The sequence below is a fragment of the Ovis aries genome, chromosome 11, assembly GCF_016772045.2.
Source record: "Ovis aries strain OAR_USU_Benz2616 breed Rambouillet chromosome 11, ARS-UI_Ramb_v3.0, whole genome shotgun sequence".
Lineage (NCBI taxonomy): Eukaryota > Metazoa > Chordata > Mammalia > Artiodactyla > Bovidae > Ovis > Ovis aries.
Genome location: NC_056064.1, coordinates 36999564 through 37016467, shown reverse-complemented (window position 1 = coordinate 37016467; position 16904 = coordinate 36999564). Strand labels below are relative to the sequence as shown.

At 39.3% G+C, this 16904-nt stretch overlaps 1 protein-coding gene across 7 annotated transcripts in view; it reads right to left on the bottom strand.

Annotated features, from left to right (window-relative positions):
- ZNF652 (zinc finger protein 652) overlaps positions 1-16904 on the bottom strand; it is a 63295-nt gene that overhangs the window by 19666 nt on the left and 26725 nt on the right. For 3 of the 7 annotated variants that reach the window (XM_042255844.2, XM_042255843.2, XM_060395550.1), the window contains one exon: positions 2773-2869. The exons of the other annotated variants lie outside the window; for them this stretch is intronic. The gene's annotated coding sequence lies outside the window, so the exon portion shown is untranslated. The remainder of the gene's footprint in view (positions 1-2772; positions 2870-16904) is intronic. 7 annotated transcript variants of the gene reach the window in all.

Sequence of the window (16904 nt, the reverse complement as noted above, 5' to 3'; positions counted from 1 at the left end):
GTAGTAGTGGTCTAGGCACTGTGGACCCGAAAAATAAAGCAGCTAACTGACGTAACAATAGAAGAGAGAGAGATATCCCTGGCCTTAAATAATTTATAATCTAGTTATAGATATTACTGTTTTCAAGTTTATTAGAATAATTTCAAAGTTGCTAGGTATTTTAAAATTTGGTCTATGCATAGCTCTCTAGATTCACTCAATAACCAGATGATTTTCATGTGTCAGCTGCACAGAAGTCTAAATTCTAAGAAACAGTAGCCATAAAGCTGATATGGTTCCAGGAAAAATAAAATCATCCATTAAAAAAAAAAAAGATGAGAAGGGTGCATAATTTGCTTTGTGACGTACCTCACATTGCTGCTTAGCCAACCACTTAACTTCTGAGTCACATAAATATTACTACAGGCATATACCCTGTCTAATTAACAAAATGAAGGAAACCAGTACTTACTGAATAGCTGCTGTGTGCACAAACGCTGTAAAGGTGCTCATTATTTGTTATTTCTATTTAATATCCACTACGAAACTTTGGGGTTGAGTTTTAAACTTATTTTAAAGCTTTCATCAAAGTAATCACTAATAAAAAAAGCATCCGCAGTTTCACAAATCAAATATACTGCAAGGTTTATAACAAAAGCAGCCATCCTCTGCCTACTCCATCCCATCTGAGTCCTTCACCTGAGACAAAGTGTTTCTTTCAGCTGTTCCTCTTCCCTTTCCCCTTGTATTTACTTTTATATTTCTAAACAATGTGGTTATATTTCTTTTTCTTTTTCTACATGGCCTGTAGAGTCTCAGATCTCCCATCAGAGGTTGAGACGGGGCCCTTGACAGTAGCAGCGTAAAGTCTGAACTATCAGACCACCAGGGAAATCCCTGTGATGATATTTCTATTTCTTGACTTTTTTGTAAAGTATTTATTGCTTACATTATTATGACTGTAATAAGTAATTCACAACTATTTCTATCATTCCTCTGCTACTGTCTCTTTTCCATTTTCTAAAAAATTATTTTAGGGAATTCCCTGGTGGTCCAGTGGTTAGGATGCTGTGCTTTCACTGTCAAGGGCCCGGGTTCAATCCCTGGTTGGGGAACTAAGATTCCATAAGCTGTGTGGCATGGCCAAATAAATTAATTTACTTAAAAAATGTATTTTACTTTCATTTTAGTAAATTTTCAGAAAGCAGCAGTGATAAATGCCACCGTGCTTTACTTGACATCTTTATATATATATATATATATATTTCTTTTTATTTATAAAAGAGGAAATTATGCCTATGAGAGGTTAAATAATTTGTCTAAGATCACATATCTGTTAAATGACAGAAGCAATATTTGACCCCAGGCCTGACTCCAAAGCTTTATTTCTACTATGACAAATGGCATTCCAAAATAATTTAAACTCAACTCTTCCTGTAACCATATAGCTTTTTAATCAGTTTTATACCTTGCATTTTAAGTAGGAAAATCACAGTAGCTTTATTTTGTATTGCCCAAACTTCTGAAATAATGTAAACTACTATAAGCACCAGTAAATAAAACTGACCCACATTAATTATCCAAATTAAGCAAGGGAAGAAGGACAGTAAAATTCAATTAACCAGCAAAAATAGGAATAGAACAAAATCATGAAGGAAAATAAATGAAAGGATATCCTCTATGGTAGTCATCCATGTGTTCTTCCCAAATATCCTGGCCCTCAGCCTTCTGGACACATGACAGGCCTGCACTTTCTGACTCTGCCCGTCCCCAGTAGTCGGGTGGGGCCACAGGACTACTTGCGGCCAGTACAGTTGAGTAGAAGCGACATGAAGAGCAACATGAGACCCTCCAGGCCTCTCCTCCCACCGTGACAGCAACCAGCAAGCCTCAAAGTGATGACTGCTATGGCTGCTATCAAGCTAGGACCCTGAGTAACACAACGGCCCACAGGATATGCACCGTGCAGCAATCATTAAAATTCTTTTGTATTTTATTTAACTTGAGGGAGAACATGATTTCAAAGCCACTGAAATCTTGTGTTGTGTATTACTGCAGCATAATTTGGGTCTCTCCTAGCTGATACAGGTGGAATCCAGAAGTGTGGTACTGTCTCATCAAAAAACCTAAAGTATATGGTGAAGGCTAAGGAGCTAGGGAGAAGGAGGTTAAGGAAAAACTTATCAGAGGCTAAAAGGATAGCAGCTCATAGTGTGCAGTGGTGAAGAGAGCTAATATGCCTTGAGAATTTATAGCTCTAGTGGGAAAATGGACCATTAAGAGATTGTGTTGGTTACTGCTGGCTGTATTTAACAAATTATTGGATGAATCCAGAAAAGAATTCATCAGTTTCCAGCGATTTGTGGGGTCAGAAGAATCAAGTGCTTAACCCCAAACTGAGAAGGTCTCTGAGCTACAAATGTTGATCAGAGTTCCGTCTTGAGGCAAGAATCAAATCAAAGATTCGGCCTTTACAACCACTGATAAAACCTCCCAATTGATTAAGGTACTGCTGAATAAAACAGCTTTTCTAAAAAAAGACTAAAGAGGGGTTCTCTCATCAAAACAGCCTCTTAGTCTGTTTTGCTACTAAGCATGTTGCTTTGACGTGAATTAGTTCAAATGCTATTAGTAAATAAGGAAATGATGTCAATATAACACAGAAGTTAAGTTGGTTTATATGCATTTTTCTCTTGTTGGAAGTAACCAGGAAAAAGCTTTCCCAAATTTAAAAGAAAGCCTTAGCAATATATGAAAACACTAAGAAAAAAGCTAAACATCCCACTTATGTACCTTCCTTTAATGCAAGTCGTGGCTGATTCAGTTGCTTCATGAACCACTGCATTTTCCACTTTATATCTGGTGAAGCTGAGGATATATGTTTCTCCTCCTGTGTTTAAAGAAGACAGTTTTTGACTGCTGAATCATACACCACACCACAGATCAAATTTTTACTGTAATAAAATTAGTTTCTATTGTAAGTGAATGTCTTGAAGACCCCAAAGTCTCAGAGGAAGAAACAAGCATTCTGGAGACTGAGTCTGTAAAGCTTCAGCCAATTGATACTGACTGCATATGCCAGTGGAGATTTAATATGCTATTGTTTTTATTTTAATTACTTTATTAGTGCCCTGGTTACAGTGGTCCACAGATTTTGAGTCTGCAAAATCCTATTTTTTCCTATAAGCCCTGTTTATTTTAGTGTGCAATTTTGCAGAATTCAGGAAAGCATATATGGCATTATAGCAGAAATACCTGTACTCAAAATTAAGTCAAGAAAGAAGTATGAGACCAATAAGGCAGAGCCACACAACAAATCTATGAAGTATGGTTAGAAAGAATTATGGATGTGGCTGCTGTCTATGGGGTCGCACAGAGTCGGACACGACTGAAGCGACTTAGCAGCAGCAGCAGCACCAGGGCACGTGGAGCTGACTGGAAATAAATAAGTAAAAAGCCAACTAAGTTTTTGAGGGTTATACTGCTAAAAGAACCACCAGCCTACACTTGAGAAGCTTTGACTATTCAAGACTTTTTCTTTTTGGCCATACCATGTGGCATGTAGAATTTCCCTGACCAGGGGATCAACCCATGTCCCTCCTCAGTGGAAGCGGAATCTTAACCAGTGGACCACCAGGGAAGTACTCTAGACTTCTAAAAATGATCTTTGGGTTCCCAAGCATCCATGGCAGGAAGTGGATTTAAAAATCTGTTCACCCCTTAAGGGGGAATATTCCTCATTGTCCGTTTGGAATACAGCCAAGGAACATAACAGGAAAACAGGAGGAGGATCAGGAAGATTAAGCCAGGGAGCAGACAACTGAGCTAAGGAGCAAACTCGGGATCTTGTCAAGAACATTCATCATCCCTGGAGGGGTCCCTTCAATGACTGCTCAGAGGGACTGCAGTATTTGCTGTATGTCTCTTGTGCTTCCCTTTTCCAAACGGGAGTTTGTTTTTTTTTTTAATCATCCTGCCACTAGTCACCACGGTACACTGTTTGTGAGGGCAGCCAACCATTTGTCAATTTTTTTCTTAAGTCTATGGATCAAAAAGAGCAACATTTGGGCCCTATGTAGAGATGACCGTGCATCATCTCCTCACGAACAGACCACCAGGATCACATCCTTGCATATCTGCTCAGAGATCCTGGACTTCAAGCTTAATGTCATGATTGGACAGGAACTTAGGGTTTCCTACCTGAGGAGGAAGTGAGTATATTTTTCCTGTGTGAGAGAGCAGATCAACTAACTGGTGGCCAAAAGAATGGTGCTATTAATCAAATATTTTCAGCTGTCTGCCTGGCATAGGCATGATATGTTTCCTGGCCCTGCCTAGTTACATGGGACCATCACGCTGTGAAATAAGCAATGTGAGTCACTTCTGAGCTGATGAGAGACCCTCTGGACTTCATTTTCCTCTTCGCATGAGGACCAGCAGAGTACAAAAAGGTGGCTGGTGGTTCCATCAGCCTGGGTCACTGAGTGGCACAAGCAGAGCTCCCCTGCTGATCCATCACGGCCGCGAAGTGAGAAAGAAAATTCCTTAATTGTTTTAGTGAACACAACAGCTAATGCAGTTCTTTACGAATATATATACATACATCAATGGTTTCAGTCTTCAGCTAGACAGAATTGCTAGGTGAAAGTTAAAAAATCAGAAAGACAATGAGATCAATTCTCTACTTAATAAGTTAGAAAATAAGACTTTTCCTTTTTTTTTTTTTTAAAAAAATTAGACTTAAAGGGCTTTATTCTATTTTTTTGTGGGGGTGGTACTGCATGGCTTGTGGAATTGTAGCTTTCTGAGCAGGGACTGAACCTGGGCCCTGGAAGTGAAAGCATCGAATCTTAACCACTGGACACCAGGGAATACCCCTTCCCTCCTTTTTTGGCTTTATTCTATTTTTAACGACGTACACATATACGGGAGCTTCCCTGGTGGCTGCAGTACAAGAGATACAGGTTCGATCCCTGGGTCAGGAAGATGCCCTGGAGAAGGAAATGGCAACCCCCTCCGATATTCTTGTCTGGGAAATCCTATGGACAGAGGAGCCTGGCAGGCTACAGTCCATGGGGTTGCAAAAGAGTCAGACACAACTTACCTACTAAAATTAGCAACACATATATGGATTCCCATATGAAACTGAAAGTGACATCTCACTACTAATAAAATCAGGAAAGTTCATAGAAACATCAATAAATGACATTGTTACAATATAAGAGGCAGTCTAATGGTTCACTCCAAAATACATATGGGCTTTCTGCTCACATTTTACTTTCTTCATTTGATTTTGGCACCTTTTCCCTTGTCTGAGTTTTGATGATAATCTTCTTGTATTTTCTTTCCAGAAAACTTAAAAATATCTCATAAGGGCACAACTGAGTAATTTTTAAAAAACCAAAACCACATTAGGGAAATTAAAACCTTCCATGTTCCATTATCCAACTCCTCATGTGTAACTGAGGATAGAGGTCTATCCTTACTTACAGAGTAAGAGTTCTAACTTACCTATTACAAATCATCTTAGCTTAGTTTTTAAGAAGACTAAGTGAATATATTGAGCTCTAAGAAACTAAAGATAGATAGAAGAGGCAAATGAGAAATAACTTGCACTGAAATTTAAAGCTGTTCTATAGTATTAAGACAACATAAGGCCATCAGTTCTTAAAGATAATTTTCTAGAGTGTCATAAAATAAATTCCAAAATAAAGTGGGTCATTCTTTAGTGTTTTGTTATAATTAATGTATATAACTTGGGGGGAAATGTAGTTTGTATGTCAGGGGTACACAAGCTGAGAAGCAGTCAGTCCTGGTACTCTATAAGTTGGACCAGCTATCGGGAAGAAAATACAATTTTTTAAAAAAGTTGGAAAATACGTCAGCATATATATAGATAGTAAAGTACAGCTTTCAGAATGTGCTTTTTTCAATGCCATTTCCCCCCGAGTGGACTACAGAATAAGTTTATGCAGTCCTCAAGGAATTTAGTTTTAAAAGGAAAACAATTAATTTTGTTTCCTGAAAATTTTAAGTTAATTTCAACAAATTTAACTTTTTTTTTTTCTACTAAAATATGTACCTGTGCATTCTCCTTGTATGTTAAAAAGATTCTATTTGGGATGAGTCTTTTCAAGTTGAAAAGGCAGTCTTGTAAGGTATATCAATCTGGTACCTCTGCTTACTCCACTTCTTCAGAGCCGTGGCCCCTGACCTGTTTCCAAAGCTCAAACCACCCATGCGCTGCCAGACCCTGGTCCTGCCAAACAGAGAGGTTTCTAAAGCATACAACTCCCTACAAGGCTGGGGCCAAAAGTAAAACCATCAAGAAATGGAAAGGAAAAAGGAGGGAGAGATAAATATGTATCAGCAAAGTTCTTTTGAAAAATAATCCATTAGGAAGAATGGATAAGATGGGTTTATGATAGCAAGGGTCTGATGTTTTAGTCAAAGCTTTCTTGGTTTTGCTTAAGGCTATTCATTTCTTTCTTACTGGGAAAGTATGCTAGGGACACATTTATCAAATAACAATCTCAAAGTCTTTGGATGGTCAAATAATTATTTAACAACTACTAACTATATGTTTAATATAAATTAAAAAAGTAGAAATCTGAAAGTTTGGAAGATAAATTGCATTTAGGGGGTAAAATCAGGAAAGTTCTGTGAAGGATAGTACATTTCAGGAAAACCTGAAAGGCAGGCAGGTTTCAGACTGGCAGAAATGAAGGCAGAAGAAGTCCTTTCTGGCATAGGGAAATAAGAATGGGCTAACAGTGAAGAACACTCCTGAACAAGAGACAGTATAAGTTGTTTAGTTTTACTAGAATATAGGGCTTGAGCAACAGAGAGATGGCAAGATAGGTGAGTTATTGTCATATAGTGACAAGCCTTAAACCCTGGGCTAAAGAGTTTGTAGTTAATATGGATGACAAAATAGAGCAAAGGTTTTCCAACAAGGAACTAATATAATTAGAGTCATGTTTTAGGGGTCAAATTATATCATAACAAACAACTGTAGACCTATATTTAAGTATGTCTTTGAAATACATATATATGTGCTGTGCTTAGTTGCTCGGTTGTGTCTGACTCTGAGACCCCATGGACTGTAGCCTGCCAGGCTCCTCTGTCCATGGGCATTCTCCAGGCAAAAATACTGAAGTAGGTTGCCATGGCCTCCTCCAGAGGATCTTTCCAATCCAGAGATCGAACCCAGGTCTCCCACATTACAGGTGGATTCTTTATCATCTGAGCCACCAGGGAAGCCCAAGAATACTGGAGTGGGTAGCCCTATCCCTTCTCCAGGGAAACTTCCCAACTCAGGAATCAAACCAGAGCCTCCTACATTGTAGGAGGATTCTTTACCAGCTGAGCTAACTGGGAAGCCCAATATATACATGGTAAAGCAAATATACAATTAAGAAAAACAGAATAAATTTAAAATATGTAAATAAATTGAAGTAGAAAAAAACTGAAGTAGGAAAATAAGATAATACCAGGAATTAGGATAAAAACAAAATGAAAACACAATTTTATTCTAAATCCTATATTAGTACAGACTAAAATTTAAAATATCCAAATGACAACTTTAAAGAGTTCTTTAAAGAATGCATTCTTTATGAAATAATTAATTCCCTACTTAGTGATTAAACTGAGTTTAAGACTCATGTTCACACTAAAATCTTTATATATATATTATATAAATATAAATATATAATATAAATATATAAATATAATACTGCAGGTTCTACTTTCAGTAGGCCTAAAATAAGTGATATCTTACCATGTCCTGTTTTTTCCTTAAAAATAATCTGTGAAAGCAGCCACTATGAAAACCAGTATGGCGATTCTAGCAATTCTACTCCTGGGTAATTATCTGAAGAAAACGCTTATGTTCATTGTAGTATTATTTACAATAGCCAAGAAAAGGAAGCAACCCAAGAGCCCATCGATACATGAATGGATAAAGAAGATACAGTGTGTGTGCACATATGTGCATGTGCGTGCCCACACACAGAGGAATATTACTCAGCCATGAAAAAGAATGGGCTTCCCTGGTGGCTCAGTGGTAAAGAATCTACCTGCTAATGCAGGAGAAATGAGTTCAATTCCGGGGTGGGGAAGGTGCTCTGGAGGAGGAAATGGCAACCCACTCCAGTATTCTTGCCTGGGGAATCCCATGGACAGAGAGGAGCCTGGCAGGTTACAGTTTATGGGGTCACAAAAGAGTTGGACATGACTTAGCAATTAAACAACAAGAACAATGAAAAAGAATGAGATCTTGCCATTTGCAACAGTACGGATGGATCTAGAGAGTACTATGTTAAGTAAAGTAAGTCAGACAGATACTGTATGACTTCATTTATATGTGGACTCTAAAACACAAAACAAGCGAACAAACGTAACAAAACACAGACAGAGTCTTAGATACAGAAAACAAACAGGTGGTTGCCAGAGGGGTGGAGGATGGGGGGAGAAGAAACAGGGGAGGAAGGTTAAGACGCACAGACTATCACTTACAAAATAAATGAATCAGGAGTGTAAAATGCACAGTGTAGGGAATATAGTCAATAATTATGTAATATCTTTGTTTGGTGACATATTTTTAACTAGGCTTATCGTGGTGAAATTCATAGAAATACTGAATCACTATGTTGCGTACCAGGAACTAACATAATGTTTTAGATCAGTTATAGGTCAAAACCAAACAAACACACTCACAGAAAATAGGATCAGATTTGTGGTTACCAGAGGCAGGGCATGGGAGGAGGGGGAACTGGATAAGGTGGTCAAAAGGCATAAACTTCTAGTTATAAAATAGTTAAGTAACATACAATATGATTAATATAATTAACACTCCCATACATTATACATGAAAGTTGCTGAGAGTAAATCCTAAGAGTTCTCATCACAAGGAAAATTTTTTCTATTTCTTTCATTTTGTGCTTATGTGAGATGATGGATATTCACTAAACTTATGGTAATCATTTCATGATGTATATACGTCAAACCATTATGCTGCACACCTTTAACTTATACAGTGCTGTATGTCAATTACATGTCTATAAAACTGGGGGGAAAATCTGAAGAAACCTTTCGGTATACAGTTGGTGCCCCCTATCCAGGGGTTCCACATCCACAGATTCAACCAACCTCACATTAAAAATATATATATCTGAAGGCGAGGGTGGTATGCTTTGAGAAATAGTGCTGAAACATGTATATTACCATATGTGAAATTGATCACCAGTCCAGGTTCCATGAATGAGACAGGGCACTCAAGGCCTGTGCACTGGGATGACCCTGAGGGATGGGATGGAGAGGGAGGTGGGAAGGGGGTTCAGGATGGGGGACACATGTACACCCATGGCTGATCCATGTCAGTGTATGGCAAAAACCACTACCATATTGTAATCAGCCTCCAATTAAAATAAATAAATTAATTTTAAAAGTAAAAAAAATTTTTAATTGCAGATAGTTCCAAAAAGCAAAACTTGAACTTGCAGCACCCAAGCAACTATTACACAGCATTTATACTGTGTATACCTAGTACAAGTAATATAAGTACTTAGAGATACCTACAGGAGGATGTGCACAGGTTATATAAATACTATTTACCATTATATACAAGGAAGCATCCTTGGATTTTGGTATCATGGGAGTTCTGGGATCAGTCCCTCATGGATACTGAAGGATGACTTTACCTTGTGGTATACACCAGAGGTCTGAACTACTTAAGATGATAAACTGCTACATAATTTTAATTAGTAAGAACCATTTAGACCCCTCTGTCCTTGTTCTTTTATATAAAACAAAGCCATATTATTATGACAAAGAATGCATGATCAAACAGCCTTAATGATGGGATTGATAACCAGGGTTCATTTTTAACCTAAATTTTGGTATTGTCAACCCTAAATTTTAGTAATCAATGTTTCAATCTGCTAATCTGGAAGATGGGAGTTAAGAAAACAAACTGCAAAACTTGGTAAATTCTACTCTCTGATCTATGAAACATATACGTAGTGGAGATAATTATACACATTTACATACTTTACATATTATATAAAGCACATTTAGCATACATTTGTTAAACATTAACCAAGTGCCTACTTTCTAAAAGTGCTCACAAAATTGATCTGGGTTACACAAGAAAAGCTACAAACACCAACATATAAAAGGCAACTTTACAACAAACAAAACCTCAAATGATATATATCACTGAACCATACTTTAGATGAACGTCATAAAGTGTTCTCAGATGCCTTTATTTTATATAGTTGAAAAATGTAACTAATTTTAATGCTGTCTTATCTAACAAAAGTTATTATGTCAAGTAATTATTTTTTAAGCAGTCCATTTAATCCATTAACTGTTAAAGATGAAATTGAGAAATACCTGTCACCTACAACTTTAAACAAACCTTCTGTAAAAATAAAACTTCACTGTGGTTTCTTACATATGCATTTAAATGAGACTGTCACTGTGTTTCTTGGTAACATGCAAGTGAAGCTAGCGGAAGAGGACGGGGAGAGGCATTCTTCCTAGGTATTACCTGATTACCTTCAAGCATCAACAGTCTCCACATTTCCATATAAGACAATAAAAACTAAAGTGCATTACTCATCACACTGTCGGCTTAAGCAACCTTCAGTTCAGTTCAGTTCAGTCACTCAGTCGTGTCCGACTCTTTGCGACCCCATGAATCGCAGCACGCCAGGCCTCCCTGTCCATCACCAACTCCCAGAGTTCACTCAAACTCACATCCATCGAGTCGATGATGCCATCCAGCCATCTCATCCTCCATCATCCCTTTTTCCTCCTGCCCCCAATGCCCCACAGCATCAGAGTCTTTTCGAATGAGTCAACTCTTCGCATGAGGTGGCCAAAGTACTGGAGTTTCAGCTTTAGCATCATTCCTTCCAAACAACACCCAAAGCTGATCTCCTTTAGAATGGACTGGTTGTCAAGAGTCTCCTCCAACACTACAGTTCAAAAGCATCAATTCTTCGGTGCTTAGCTTTCTTCACAGTCCAACTTTCACATCCATACATGACCTTAACTTTCACCAATAACTCTCTGCTGCTACTACTAAGTCGCTTCAGTCGTGTCCAACTCTGTGCAACCCCATAGATGGCAGCCCACCAGGCTCCCTGGTCCCTGGGATTCTCCAGGCAAGAACACTGGAGTGGGTTGCCATTTCCTTCTCCAATGCATGAAAAGTAAAAAGTGAAAGTGAAGTCGCTCAGTCGTGTCTGACTCTTAGCAACCCCATGGACTGCAGCCTACCAGGCTTCTCCGTCCATGGATTCTCCAGGCAAGAACACTGGAGTGGGTTGTCGTTTCCTTCTCCAATGCATGAAAGTGAAAAGTGAAAGTTAAGTTGCTCAGTTGTGTCCAACTCTTAGTGACCCCATGGAATGAAGCCTACCAGGCTCCTCCATCCATGGGATTTTCCAGGTAAGAGTACTGGAGTGGGGTGCCATTGCCTTGTCTGAATTCTCAGTCTAGCTTTGACCAAAGATTGTTTTATGGAACAGTTATTGCATTTAATGTACTAGCCCATTTTCAAAATTGCCATCAATGTGAGTATCTTGGTCATTATTAGTTGATATCCTGCCTATGAGAATGAGAAAAATTAGACGTGAAAGGCCTTGTGCATCTTACATTTCTTAAACTCCTAAAGATAATACGTTAAGTTAGAACTAAGACCTATTTAGCAGGTACAGATGTTCATACATGGCTACCTATATGGAAGCCATCATGAGAGGCCTATGTGTATGCTGACTAGATCACTGCGAACTTGAATTAAAAGCTCATTTAGAAAATGAAAATCAAGAAATTCTCTCATTACATTCATCCATGATACTTTACAAAAATAAAAATTGCAGTATTCAGATGCATCACCAACACTAGGAAATTACAGAATTTATATATTTGACCTGCATACATGCCTGTTCAGTCATTCAGTCACACCCTACTTTTTGTGACCCCACAGACTACAGCCCACCAAGCTTCTCTGTCCATGGGATTTTCTCAGCAAGAATACTAGAGTGGTTACCATTTCCTCCTCCAGGGCATCTTCCTGACCTAGGGATCAAACCTGAGTCTTCTCCACTGGTAGGTGGATTCTTTACCACTGAGCCACCTTGGGGTGGGATATTTGACCTACCAAAAGACAAAGGATTGTTTGTGTTTTCTCATTGTTATTGCTGTTGTTGTTGTTCAGCTGCTTAGCATGTTGGATTCTTTGCGACCCCATGGACTGCAGCACACCAGGCTTCCCTATCCTTCACTATCTCCTGCTCAAATTTGTGTTCATTGAGTCACTGATGCCAATCAACCATCTCACTCTCTTCGCCCCCTTCTCCTGCCCTCAATCTTTCCCAGCATCAGAGTCTTTTCCAATGAGTCAGCTCTTCGCATCAGATGGCCAAAGTTTTGGTGCTTCAGCATCAGTCCTTTCAATAAATATTCAGGGTTGATTTCCTTTAGGATTGACTGGTTTGATCTTCTTGCAGTCCAAGGGACTTTCAAGAGTCTTCTCCAGCACCACAGTTTGAAGGCATCAATTCTTCGGCGCTCAGCCATCTTTATGGTCCAACTTTCACATCCATACATGACTACTGAGAAAAACCACAGCTTAGACTATACGGACCTTTGTCAGTAAAGTGATATCTCTGCTTTTTAATATGCTACTAGGTTGGTCATAGCTTTTCTTCCAAGGAGCAAGTGGTTTTTAATTTCATGGCTGCAGTCACCATTCCCCAGTGACTTTGGAGCCCAGGAAAATACTGTCTGTCACTGTTTCCATTGTTTCCCCATCTATTAGCCATGAAATGATGGGACTGGATGCCATGATCTTCATTTTTTGAATGCTGAGTTTTAAGCCAGCTTTTTCACTCTTCTCTTTCAAGAGGCCCTTTAGTTCTTCTTCACTTTCTGCCATAAGGGTGGTGTCATCTGCATATCTGCGGTTACTGATATTTCTCCTGGCAATATTGATTCTAGCTTGTCATTCATCCAGCCTGGCATTTTGCATGATGTACTCTTCGTATAAGTTAAATAAGCAGGGTGACAATATACAGCCTTGATGTACTCCCTTCCCAATTTTGAACCAGTCTGTTGTTCCATGTCCAGTTCTAACTGCTGCTTCTTGATCTGCATATAGGTTTCCTAGGAGGCAGGTAAGGTGGTCTGGTATTCCCATCTCTTTAGGAATTTTGCACAGTTTACTGTGATCCACACAATCATAGGCTTTAGTGTAGTCAATAAAGCAGAAGTAGATGTTTTTCTGGAATTCTCTTGCTTTCTCTATGATCTAACAGATGTTGGCAATTTGGTACCTGGTTCCTCTTGCCTTTTCTAAATCCAGCTTGTACCTCTGGAAGTTCTCAGTTCACATACTGCTGAAGCCTAGCTTGAAAGATTTTGAGCATTACCTTGCTAGCATGTGAAATGAGTGCAATTGTATGGAAGTTTGAACATTTTTTGGCATTGCCCTTTGGGACTGGACTGAAAACAAATAAATGAAATGAAATGGGCTGTCTGGACACTAATACTTCAAAGAGGGTCCAAAAGAAAAGATGAAATTAGGTATTCTATATAAAAATGACATTATTGATTTACTGGATAGGTCATAAGTGATGAACTGGACTCTTAACAGGAGTGATGCAATGAGACTGAGTGGAAAATTTAAAACCACCCACAGTACTAAGGTCACAGGATTTAAACTGGCACTGTTTTGGGCTCTTCCATACCACTGGGCACGTTACTTTACCTTTCAAACCCTCAGATTTCTCATCTACATACTTAAGGGCATCCCTTCCACCAGTGACACTTACTGTTTGCACTATTGTTTCTTTCCATTCTCTTGCCTATTTCATCTGGTCACCTAATGCTGCACAGTAACCCCATCTTTTCAACATGAAGGGCTATCATTTACACTCCCCTTGCCACTCTCATGATGCCCCTTCCATGTCTGCATGCAGCATTGTTTTTAAAAGCTGTGTTTAGGAATTTGCATTTAGGTCATACTTTAAAAATTTTTTGTACTAACCAAATATAAACACATAGCCTACCTTAATTTTTCAGTTAGGCTCTCCAGCTTTTACCATAATTTCCATTTGACTTTCTGAACACTAAAATTAGTTTATTAATCTCAGGATGGGGATGCCTGGGTTAAGGGTATAGATTACCTACAGTCTTAAAGGAAGCATGACACTAAATGGGACTGGCTCATAGCCTGAACCACAGTATAGGTAACTTATTCCAAAACCAACACTGGGTCCACCACACTTTCTCAGAGTAGAGAGAGATATGACCATGTTTAACACCATCCCTTGGATGATTCAATTCTCAGCCTTGATCAGAAGGCATTTACGACAACATGCCAAATAGGATGTAGAAGAAATCTATGAAGCCTCAGATACCTGCCATATCCATTGCTAACCTTACTTTTAATGGTCCTTAAGAAAAATAAGTTGTCGGCTGAGTGAAACAAAACCAGGCAGCAATGCCACAACTGTGTCAAAAAGGTAGAGACACGTGGTAACAAACCGACCCCATGGCTCTTCCCTCCCTTTTGGGAAGTACAGCTGAATGCAGAGAATAGGTTGATACTGGGATGTGGGCTGTAACCCAAACCACACTGAGCTATGGTTAAAGAACTGTCACGAGACATCCAGTGAGTCACAGTCTTGGAAGTGACAGGACTCTACCAAAACTGCTGCTACTCAAACATAGGGTTTATCTGTGAATGCCCAGATATCCTTTCTTCCTCTAAGGAGAGAAATGTTTAACTTTTTTTTCCTGATTATTAAAGGCAAAGTTTACAGGTCAAATGGGTTTATACACTAAGTGTTTTCTGTCCAGTTATAGAACTCTACTCTTCATTCACATTTGTCATCTACACACAAAGTACCAAGAGTCTAATAAAAGGAGAAGATATGTATTTATTCCTTCAAATAATTATTGTATTGACCCCAGCCTTCATATGCTTAAATTTGTTTGGAGAGCAAGAACAAAAAACAAGTCACAACTGCCCAATAAAACAAATGTATTTTTTAAAGGCACCACATAACTATTTAAAAGGGCAAGAAAGATGGAGAATGTGCAGCTATGGGAGACCCCATGAAGAGCATGAGATCTGAGCGAGGTCCTGGAGGATGGAGGGATCTCAAGAAGCAGAGAGGAAATGAAAACACAGGCTGAGGAGAGTAAGGCTGTCATCATGAGCGCAGGGACAAAAAATGGAAGGGTTTGACTACAGGGCTGAGAGATATGGGCATTACTAAAAGTGGCAGAGAGCAAAAAAAAAAAAAAAAAAAAAAGGCAAAGTCAACAGGATTTTCTCATCATATGTGAAGGATAAACACAGAAAAGTGATGGACTTCCCTAGTGGTACAGTGGATAAGAGTTCGCTGCCAGTGCAGGGGACGCAGGTTCAATCCTGGTCTGGGAAGATTCCACATGCTGCAGAGCAGCTAAGCCCATGTGCCACGAGTACTGAGCATGCACCCTAGAGCCCACACCACAACTACTGAAACCCGTGCACCTAGAGCCTGTGGTCCACAGCAAGAGAAGTCACCGCCATTAGCAGCTCGTGCCCCAAAGTGAAGAGTAGCTGCCGCTCACGGCAACTAAAGAAAGCCTGCGTGCGGCAACGTAGACCCAGTGCCGCCAAAAAGGAAAGAAAGAAAAGTATCAAAGATGACTTAAGACAATTTGAATTTCTGTATCTAAGGCATCCTAATTTATACGATCATGTCTGAGATGCAAATTAGCCATGCAAGCAAAGATGTCAAATAATCAATTGGATAGAAGATCAGGGGTGAAGTCAGGACTGGAGTTACATATTTTGGAGACAGCAGCATACAGAAAGAATTTAAATTGGAGGACTGGGAAGAACAGGATAGAGCAAAGAAAGCTTTAGGGCACTCTAAGAGCAGAGGAGAAAGAGCCAACAAGGAAGAGTGAAAAAATTAATACTGAGGTAAAATGAAAATGCTAAACTGCAACACACAGAAGCCAAGTGATTAAAACGAATTTTTTTTTTTCCAACAAGGAAGAACTGGTCAGCTGTATCAAATACTGCTAAAAACACTGAGTAAGACGGAGACCTCATGTGAAGAACAGGCCCATTGGAAAAGACTGATGCTGGGAAAGAGTGAAGGCAGGAGGAGAAGGGGACGACAGAGGATGAGATGGTTGGATGCCATCACCAACTCAATGGATATAAGTTTGAGTAAGCTCTGGGGGTTGGCGATGGACAGGGAAGCCTGGCATGCTGCAGTCCATGGGGTCGCAGAAAGTCGGACACGACTGCGTGACTGCACTGAACTGAAGACAGAGAAAAGTGACCACTGAATTTAGTGGCTGAATAATTCCTTAACGTGAAGGCCCCCTTGTCCTTCCACAGCCTCCTTCTCCCTGGAAAAACAGGCGTCTTGAGTTAATTAGTACAACACGTCCCCTACATATGAATGAGTTCCATTTTGAGAACACATTTGGAAATCCAATATGCTTTTAAGTCCAACAAAGTTAGCCTAGGTACCCAACTAACACAATCAGCTATGTAGTACTATATTGTTATAGGTTTATAATACTTTTCACACAAATAATACATAAAAAACAAACATAAAAAAATAAAGAAAAAGTTTACATCTTACAGTACAGTACAGTAGTACCAGCTACGTCGCTGCTGCTTTTGCGTTTGCTTCAGGACATCCTGGGCTTGGGATGTAGTATGGTACATACTACAAGCCTGCATACAGTACTGTAAGTAAAGCAGACAAAAGCACAACCACCTGGAGAGGATGCACGCATATGACAACGTATGGCCACACGTATACCAGACATGCGAACTAACTTACGTGACCAGACGTGCGAAACGTCTCCACCTCGGAAAGCCTGCAACCTGAAGGTTC